Genomic DNA, 8,473 nt, shown 5'->3' with positions numbered 1-8,473 from the left:
GAAGAAAAGTGGCTGATATACAGCTTAAGGAAAGAGAAGTTCATTTTGATTCACAGTTTAAAGAACATGGCCCATCCTGGCTGGGAAGCCATGACAGTTATGGAGACTTGGTCTACGACAGCAAGAGCTTAATTCTTTCTCACATAGCACTGAACCTGATGCAGAACCTGGGCCAGAAGCAAATCAGACTACAGCCTCACAGGCGCTCAGCTAGTGACCCATCACCAGAAGCCTTGCCTTCTATCACAGGTTCTACAACCCCTCCAACAGGGCCAGCAGCCAGGGACCAAACACATAAGCCTGTGAGGAGCATCCAGACCATGATATCTAACAATATAGGAAGCAATTGAAAGAAGGAAATAATTAGAGTTCAAAGAAATAGACCAGAACACTTTCAGAAAGCAGGATTTGCTGATAGCTAAAAAGCAGCCTTGAGGCAGGGCCCGTTGTGATCTGGGAAATCACCGCTCAGGGTCCTGAAACCACAAGCACTTCCATTTTGGCTCCGAGACTCTTTGGCAGCTTACCGGATACAGCTGAGACACAGAATGAAGCTTTTGAGGACTCAGCTGTTGAAAGTTTGGGGGTTGGCATTCATCCCTCCTGAAGACGGGGATCTTGACATGATACCCTTCTCTCTGGCTTGAGAAGAAGATAACGACCCAGAAACACAGGGTATGGGTTTTATTGTTTTAGGCTGCTAACATACTCAAGAGTGTTTTTTGGGGATGAAAATGAGAAGTCATTGTGGTGGATCTCCTCTAGAAACAACCTTTAAATATTAATTTGTTACAATGGGAGATTATAAAGCAAATTAAGAATCCATGTCAAGCCAGATGAAGCAAGACCAGTAGACAACACACACAGTAATGCAGGGCTGGAGAGATGGCTCAGTGCTAAGAGTGCTTACTGCTTGTATTGCCTAGTCTAGACAATGTGTAGTCAAACTATTAAAATTATTAAGCTAGTTCACAAATGTTACTAGTTATAAAACAAATTAACAAAATGACAGTTGAAGTCTTGTATTAACATGAAGCAAGCTGGGCATGTGTGTAGTTAAAATATTATTATGGGGCTGAGAAGACAGCTCAGTAGTCCAGTAAGCATGTATGCATGTGGACCTGAGTTCAGCTTTCCAGCACCCATGTTTAAAAAGTCAGAAATAAGCCTATTTGATCATGGTGGATAATTTCTTTGATGTGTTCTTTGGTTCAGCTTGCTAGTATTTTGTTGAATATTTTTGCATCAATGTTCATGAGGGAGATTGGTCTGTAATTCTCTTTCTTTGTTACATCTTTGTGAGGTTTGGGTATCAGGGCAACTGTAGCCTCATAAAAAGAGTTTAATAATGTTCCTTCTGTCTCTATTGTGTGGAACAATTTGAAGAGTATTGGTATTAGCTCTTTTAGACTACTAGCAATAGTGGAGAGGGTGCCTGAACTGGCTTATCCCAATAATCAGATTGGTGAATACCCTAACTGTCATCATAGAGCCTCCATCCAGTGACTGATGGAAGCAGATGCAGAGATCCACAGTCAAATACCAGTCTGAGCTCCAGGAGTCCAGTCGAAGAGAGTGAAGAGAGATTCTATGAGCTAGGAGCATCAAGATCATGATGGGAAAACTTACAGAGACAACCAAACCAAACTAGTGGGAACTCATGAAATTTAGACCAACACCTGTGGAGCCTCCACAGGACTGGACGAGGCTCTCTGCATAAGCGAGACAGTTGTGTAGCTTGATCTGCTTAAGGGGCCCCCTGGCAGTAGGATCAGGATCCGTCCCTGGTGCATGAGCTGACTTTTTGGAGCCCACTGCCTATGGTGGGACACCTCACACAGCCTTGAGGCAGAGGGGAGGGGCTTGGATCCGCCTCTACTGAATGTACCAGGCTCTGCTGACTCCCCATGGGAGGCCTTACCTTCTTGTAGGAGGGAATAGGGGGTAGGTTGGGGGGAAAGGCTAAGGCAGGAGGAGGGAAGAGAGGGATCTGTGATTGATATGTAAAATGAATAAAAAAAATTCTTAATAAAAAAGTCAGAAATAAGTAAGGTATGGTGGTCCACACCTGTAATTCCAGCTCTGGAGAGCCTGGAGCAGGAGGTTTGCCATCTGTAGAGCTCATGATGTATAAGTCATTAGGTATTCCTTCCCATTATGTCTTAAGAGAGGAGTGGCATGACTCTTATGGAGATAACCAACCACTCTCTGATTAGAGAGCAGGCCCACCACTCCACAGGAGGAAATCTTGCCCGGCACTGTAAATCTGTTAAGAACCCATGGCATTTTGACTAGTGGGCATCCACAAAAATACAGCTACTTTAGAGAATGGGTTGACATTTACTAAAAAGTTAAAGATGGTGCTGGAGAGACGACCCTGCAAATGAAGAGAGCTTGCTGCTCTGGCCGAGGACCTGGGTTTGGTCCCTCTGAAGGCTCCTCACTCACATGATGCACAAACAAACAGGCACACAGAAATACACATGCATTAAAAGAAATTGGAGCGGGGACAGAGTTTCTCGTGTAACAGCCCAGGCTGTCCTGGAACTTGTTCTATAGACCGGGCTGACCCCGAACTCACAAAGATTTGCCTGGCTCTGCTTCCTGAGTGCTGAGATTAAAGGAGTGTGCCACCACTTCCTGGCCAAAAAAAATTTTTTTAAGTCAAACGTATCCATATTATATGACCAAGACACCCCACTCTAGATATTTACCCACAAGAAATTGTATTTACCAGTTTTCTGTTGCTATAATAAAAATACCCAAGACTCAGTAGATAATTAGTGAAGGGAGATTTAGAGGCTGAAGGGATGGTTCAGTGGTCAAGAGCACTCGCTGCTCTTGCAGAGCACCTGGGTTCAGTTCCAGCATCTACGTCAGGTGGCTCACAATCACCTGTAACTCCAGTTCCAGAGGATCTGATGCCCTCTGGCCTCTGTGGGCACTGAGTATGTACATAGTACACATAAACTCACACAGGCACACATAATTCACATAATTAAACAAATAAATCCAGATCCTTATTTTTTGAGAAGGAGATTCATGGTTTGGGAAGCTGAACTCCAGACAACGCCATGCTGGTGCTGGCCTTGACTCTGCTGGGTGCCTCAATATCCTTCATGGCAGATGCTGTCATGGTAGATGATTTCATGTTTAGAACACACAGGAGAGGGGAGTCAGAGTGACAGAGGAAGCCAGAAACTAAGTAGGGGTCAGTCTAGTTGTTTTATAACTTGTTTGAAAGAATTGAGCTGGAGTCCCCTAAGAATGTCAGGGTTACTCTCTGAGGCAGCACCTTTGGTGATTTAATCACCTCTAACCAGGTCCCACCTTTAAGGTCTGTGGGCCATCTCTCACCATCATCTCACTGAGCGGCAAACCTCAATCACACGAACCCATGGGAGGCAGACTGCATCCAAACCATAGCCAATATTTGGAGACATGTCCATACAGCAACCAATTTACATAGATTTATGTTAACTTTATAATAAAAAAAAGAGGAGCTGTTTGTCAGTTGACAAATGGATAAACAAACCATTTACAGACACACAGTAGAACCATTCTCAATAATATTTTCTTGGAAGAATCATTTTTTAAAGAGCTCATGGTGACCCTTTCAGAACTACTCTGACATTTCAGTTGTCTCTGAATTGCTGTGAGAACATTCCAGAACCCTTGAGAGCAAGCTAATGACAGGCTGCAGTCAGCAAAGGGCAGGCAGCCCCAATAACTTCCCATTTATTGCCTCAGTTTGTTTCATTGTTTCCTCATATGACTGCATCATATGGCTTCCTGTGATTTCTGCCGTCCCTTGTGGTTTGGTTCTCAGTCTGCATGTGACAGTGGTGGATAGTTGACGTCTTCTTCCCAGGAAGGCCTTTGCCGGCAGGCTCAGTAGCCCCACTGATGAGCACAGTGTTTCATGCCACCCGGAGCAGCAGGAGAGGGAACTTGCAGTGTGGGCAGGATCTTGCCCTGGTGATGACTTTCCTCCTACGAGCCCAGAGCTCAACATCCATCCACCCACTTGCTTTGTGTGCCAACTGGGGCTCTTTCTTTCATTTTAAAGTTTATTCTTTGAGAATTTCATGCATGTATACAATGTACTTTGATTGTATCCTCTCCACTCTTCCCCAACTTCTCCAGAATCCCCCGTCATAATCCTCTTCCAACTTCATGGCCTCCTCCTCCTTCTATTTCTTGTTGTTGTTTGTTTTTAAAAAACTCACTGAGTCCAACTAGGGCTGCCCATATATGTATGGGTGTGGGGCCACCCCCTGAAGCATGGTCAACCTACGAGAGATAACACCTCTAAAGAAAATTGCTTCTCTCTCCCCAGCAGCCATCAAATGCCAACAGCTTCTCATCTAGGGACAGGGCCTTGTATACCCCTCCCCATCCATGCTGTGTTGACTGGCTTAATCATGGGCAGATCATATGCAGACACCACAGCTTCTGTGAGATCAGGAGTGTAACTGTTCTGTCATATCCAGAAGACACTCTTTTGCTTTGGTCCTCCAAACCTCCGGCTCTTACAGTCTTCCCACCACTTCTTCCAAGATATGCCTTGAACCTTTGAGGGAGTAAGTGTTACACAAACTTCCCATTTGTGTTGGAATACTCCATAGACAATTATTCTTTGGGGGTTGTAGGTCTGTATGAGCAGCCATCTACTGTACAAAGACACTGATGAGGACTGAGAGTTGCACTCATCTATGGGCATAGAGACATATATATGAATTTAGAGAGCAGTTTGATATTATAATTATTTAGCAAAACAATAGCAGTAGGCTTACCCCCTGGGATCTATGAGCTCCCCAGCCACAGGTTCTTGGCCAGATTTGCAGGGCTAGGCATGAATTCCCTTCTGTGGAGTGATCCTTAAATCCAACCAGAGAGTAGTTGTTTACCCCATAACATTCCAGCCACTGTTGCACCCTTACAGCTTGATAAGGCTCTTGGTGGCTTCCATCCCATCATCGGCAACTAACGTGACACTTTCTGGTACCTTGAAAGCCAGTCAGAAGATAGGAAGCTTCTAGGTAAGTACCAGCTTGATTTCTCCAAGTTCTGGGTGTCCAAAGTGTATGGTGTCTTCAGCAATAGAGTCTTACTATCAAGTTCTGTGTGTCCAATGCATATGGTGTCTTCAGCAATAGTCTTACTATTACCTTCTGGTGGCCAACCGAGATCAATAGCAATAGTCTGTCTTGTTCTGGGGGCCTCTGAGAACTTCTGTGACAGCCTTTTTTAAATACATTAAGTTTAGGGCCAATGTGACAGCTCAGCTGGCAAAGGCACTTGCTGCCAAGCTGGAGTTCGATCCCTGAGACACACACAGTGGAGGGAGAGACCTAACTCCTGCCTTGACCTCTGACTCCCACACCTTTGCCATGCATGAGAGCATGCACGTGCGCGCGCACACACACATTCACAAAATAAAATAAACGCAATTTAGTTTTTAAATTAAAATTTTTCATTAAAATTAAAAATTGAATTAAGATGTTAAATTTAGTTCTAAGGTGAGGTGCTAAAGGCTTAAGGCTGAAGTCCTTAGAAGAATTAGAACTTTGATATTTTCTGTATTAAAAACAGTTCTACACACTTACGTATTCAAAAGCATTTCCTTTAAAGTTGTGTGTATGTGCATATGTCTGTCTGTACAGAAATCCTGGAAAGGTGATTGCAGCCATCTTTTTTGCCCCTGTATACCTAATGGATTTGATTAATTCCCATGAGCAGTGGGTGCAAGCATTACAGTTTGGATGGAAAGGTATCTTGGCAGTTGGGAGCCAAGGAATACCACAAAGTCACACTGCACAACGAACCTCACACAAGAGGTTTATTGGGAGGGAAAAATCAGGAGGGTAGCTGCCTCTGCTCAGGTGAGAAACAGCAGAGAACCGAGCAGAAGGCAGACCTCTTGGAGAGGGGGGTGGAACTTTCCAGGGTGGGGATTGGTGGGATTTCCAGTCCAGAGCTTGGGCTTTTTACTTTATAGGGTGGGGGCAGGGTCCAGTCATTAGGGCAGTTAGAGTGTTCTTGTGGGTGGAACCTGGCAGATGGAAGTCCTTGGGGAGGCGCCTAGACACTTATGTGACTCCAGGGGCTTACATCTCCTCTCTTTTGTTTATTATTGATAAACAATGAGGTTATGGAAAGGGGGCGATGTTATCATTAGACTACTTCCTGTTGAACTGAAACATCGCAGTCCTTGGGGTGAACTGACCTTCACCATCAGGGTGTGATCAGGAGTCGCTGGCCTCTGGCTCTGCAGTGAGGGGCCAGTAATCCTGTAATAGCAAATGATTAAAAGTCTGGTTAGAAGTCATTTGAATCTGTTGTTGAAGAAATCTAGACAAGAAGTTTATAAGGCGGAGTGTGACTAGTAGGACTAAGAAAAGGAGGAGAAGAGAGCTAAGAAGGGTGGTATCCAATTCCATATTGGACTGTCAATGAGCCACTGGCCAGAGGCATGGAGCTGTTTCTACATTTTCAGAGATGCATCTGGAGTTGTCAGACCTTGACATAGAAGCAACATTCCTCCCTGAGGAAGAGGCAAAGCCTGCCTCTCTCTGCCGTTAGTGAATCTAATCCTCACCGATCCTGTAGCACTTATGGTGGCCACCGAGTCTCTTTGGCCCTGGAGCATAAGGATAGTCTGAGCCACCTATTAGAAGTCCTGGATGAACTGAGTGGAAACCCAGTGGTAAATAGCTAGGGAAGTAGTCAGTCCCACCACGCCACTTGGTGACACCAGCGGTTATACCTAGGACTGCTAGAGAGGGTGTGACCTGAACTGCTTGCTTCTCATGCTTTGTGGCTGTAAACCCTGTGTGGGAATCAGCAAGGGGTCTTCACTGGGTACCACTCCTAGATTTGGTAAAAGAAACCCCAGGGCACAAGTCCCAGACCACTCAGCCGGTAAGCATCGATAAACTTGAGTGCTGCAAAGAACTGAAGCATTGTGAATGTTTGGGAATAGGGCTGGGTGGTAGTACTAAGGGTGATGGATGGTATCATTACAATCTGTGGAATCCAGGATGCCTACAAAATGTGTTTCTGAGCAGTTAAAGCAGTCTGTGATACCGAAGAGAGAGATATGGGAGAGGTAAGGGGTGGTAGTGATATTTGGCTCAGAGCAATTGACACGAGGCAAGGTGACAATCTAATAAGACAATGGAGGAGGCCACAAATGGTTGTCATGAGTTTGACCCGGGAGGGACACACAGCCAATATTCTCTAAGGTGGTCAGGCAAAGCATTATTCAATAGCTGATACACAGAAGTATGGTCTAAAATAGATGGTATGACAGGGAGGTGGAATCAATATCATCTAAAAGGTATGATATTAGGGATACAAGAACTTTTGAGGAGCTTTGGACCACTTCTTCTACCGTGTCTATACCTAGGGGTTGAGAGAATGGGATGTGCACCCTCTGTATTTTTATTGTGCCTGATGGACAGCTGTGATTAATGCTATAATAAAGTTTACCAATGACCCCTTCTCCCATCTGGGGTGCTATGGGCCACTCATAACTAAAAGACACCTAAATCCCTGTAAAAACTGAATCCAGTAATCTGAGAACAAAAAAATGCTTAGAGATAGGGAACTTTTGAGCTCTGGCTATAGAGGGAAAAAACCAGGAGGGTGGCTGCCTCTGCTCAGGCGAGAAATAGCAGAGAACTGAGCAGAAGGCAGGGCTTATATAGAGTTTCTTGGGCAGGTGGGTGGAACTTTTTAGGGTGACACTTTCCAAGGTGGGGATTGGTAGGATTTCAAATCCAGAGCTTGGGTTTTTTACTCTGTAGGGTGGGGACAGGGTCCAGCCATTAGGGCAGTTAGAGTACTCTGTGGGTGGAACCTGGCAGGTCGAGGCTCTCAGGGGAGGGACCTGGACACTCACGTGGTTTGAGGGGTTTACAGTGGGGAATGACAGAATTCAGAAGAGCTAGAGGACCTGCGTGATTCCACATCACACAACAACCTGACAACCAATACTTGGTCATTATCCTACGGAAACCTCAGTGCTCTGTAAAAACAGCAGCATAGAAAAAGGAAACAGGCGCACTACCCATCCCCCAAACGGGAATGAGCATTTCATTGTTGATCAATGAATCATTGAAATTTGAATTGGAGGCCAGACTTTGTGACACATGCCTATAATCTCAGACTGAGCGACATAGCAAGGCCCCATTTTAATTTTCTTTTTGTAATTTTGAGGTGTGTAGAGATTTACTTTGTTGAAGTGAAAAAAGGAATTCTGTCGCTCCATCCTCAGGATTTCTCTGCCTGGCAGAGGACTTAACTTTCCAGAGCATGAGCTCCTTCTGTGACTGCAACTTGAAGACGCTTGTTTTGAATACATCACGTTTGATCTTTTTAATTATTTTGGGAGTTTGGGCTTTCTCTCTGAGATCTTGTCTTTTCTATTCTCTTAAAATGTTTTCAGTGGTTTGCTGTTCAGAATCAA

Source organism: Peromyscus leucopus, chromosome 2, assembly GCF_004664715.2.
Source record: "Peromyscus leucopus breed LL Stock chromosome 2, UCI_PerLeu_2.1, whole genome shotgun sequence".
NCBI lineage: Eukaryota > Metazoa > Chordata > Mammalia > Rodentia > Cricetidae > Peromyscus > Peromyscus leucopus.
Note: the sequence above shows the minus strand (reverse complement) of the source record.